This window comes from Artibeus jamaicensis, unplaced genomic scaffold, assembly GCF_021234435.1.
Source record: "Artibeus jamaicensis isolate MK-2021 breed Jamaican fruit bat unplaced genomic scaffold, CSHL_Jam_final contig_718, whole genome shotgun sequence".
Lineage (NCBI taxonomy): Eukaryota > Metazoa > Chordata > Mammalia > Chiroptera > Phyllostomidae > Artibeus > Artibeus jamaicensis.
Genome location: NW_026521936.1, coordinates 4,330,337 through 4,332,039, shown reverse-complemented (window position 1 = coordinate 4,332,039; position 1,703 = coordinate 4,330,337). Strand labels below are relative to the sequence as shown.

General features: G+C 56.0%; 1 pseudogene; it reads left to right on the top strand.

The window, feature by feature from the left end:
* Window positions 1-1,221: 1,221 nt before the first annotated feature.
* LOC119039291 (uncharacterized) lies at window positions 1,222-1,306 on the top strand (annotated as a pseudogene).
* Window positions 1,307-1,703: the final 397 nt, after the last annotated feature.

The following is a 1,703-nucleotide window of genomic DNA, read 5'->3' as shown; positions in this document are numbered from 1 at the left end:
GGGACACGCCCGCCTGGGAACGGCCCGAGACACAATCGAGGGAGGAGGGGATGCTCTGGAAGGAGAGAGATGGGACTTAGGAAACCCGGAGGTCCAGGGCCAGCTCCGTGGGGGGTGCCCCCCTGGGCACAGGCAGAGAAGGAAGGGCGTCCTGCTGGCGGGAGTGAAGGGCTGGGTCGGAGACTTAAGCACAGAGAGTTGCAGACACAGCGTTTGGCACAGAAGCATCTCAGACACGAGGCTGAGCGACTGCATGGGACAGCAGGAGGAGGTGGCCAGGGGCCAAGGGGAGAAAGGCCACCAAGAAGTAGGAAGAGGAGACAAACTCAGACGGGAAAGTGATGTTCGCCAAATGCGACCAAGTGCCAGGGACGTGGGCTTTGTGTGAGTTTTCTCCTTTAATCCTCACAACCACACGCCTGCCAGGCAGACGAGCGGTCCCTCCTTTACCGGGAGGCTCGAGCTGACACGGCTCCCGGCCTCGACCCGGCTGCACCGGGGTCTGCCTCCCGCGCAGCTGCCGCTGCTCCTGCCCTCTCCTCTGCGTCCACTTTCCCCTGCGGACCTCGAGCACCTAGGGCTACAGACAGCAGCCACGGCCATTCCTGTGGCGTCCCTCTTCTACCTGTCTCCAGAAAGAAAGGACTTCCCTAAAGGAGAGAGGTGACAATGGCGGACACGGGCCCCGTTCTCCCAGGAGCATGTCATACGCTTACAGGCAGAGCAAAAGGAAGCGGGGGTTTCATCCCCGAAAATATCCAGTCTGGCTCCCAGCCGAGCACCACAAGGTTCAGGCCTGACCTCGCCATCCCCTGCCTGACTGGGCGGGGCCTTTCCTAGCCCCGCCCCACCCCTCCCACCAGGCGCTCCTGGGCGTGGAGTGACTCCCAGGACAGAATTGGATTCAAGAGCCTCGAATCCCTGCCCTGCTACTACTCACTTTGTGACCCCAAACCCAAAGCGTCCTTGCCTCTGGCTTCCTGATTGAGAAGAAACCATGTTTAAGTTAGCGGTCACACGTGTGAAACATGCCTGTTATTACCAGGCAGCCAGTGAGGGGGCTCCCTGGGTGACTGAGGAGTGTGACCTGGTGTCCCCCCTGCCACGATCCTTTCTCCTCACTCCTTTTCTTCCCACTCCTTTCCTTTTCTTTTAGGTTTGTTTTCATGACTTAAAAATTTTTTTGATTACCACTGACATGCAATATTCGATTGGTTTTAGAAGACTGTACTTTCAGGGATCATTTCTATAGTTCATTACTAGATTAGCTTTAGGTGTACAGCCGAGTGATGGGACATTTATATGACTTACACAGCGATCCCCACCCCCATGTTTCCAGTGTCCGCCTGGCCCCATCCATGGTCCTCACAGTGTCGCTAACTCCCCTCCCTCGGCCGGACTTTATGTCCCTGTGACTGTCCTGCAACCGCCAGCCTGTGCTTCTCAACCCTTTCCCCTTTCTCACCCCGCCCCCCCAAACCCACCCCCCACAGATAACCATCAGTCTGTTATCTACGTGTGTGATTCTGTTTCGCTTGCTCATTTATTCTGTTTGTTAGATTTCACATGGCAATGAAGCCCTGTGGTACTTGTCTCTCTCTGGAAGATTTATACCACCCTTTTTTTTTTTTTAATGGGACGGACAGAAATCAGCCCAGAGTTACAGCACAGAGTACGCAGGTCCAAAGCCAGGACCTCGCCCT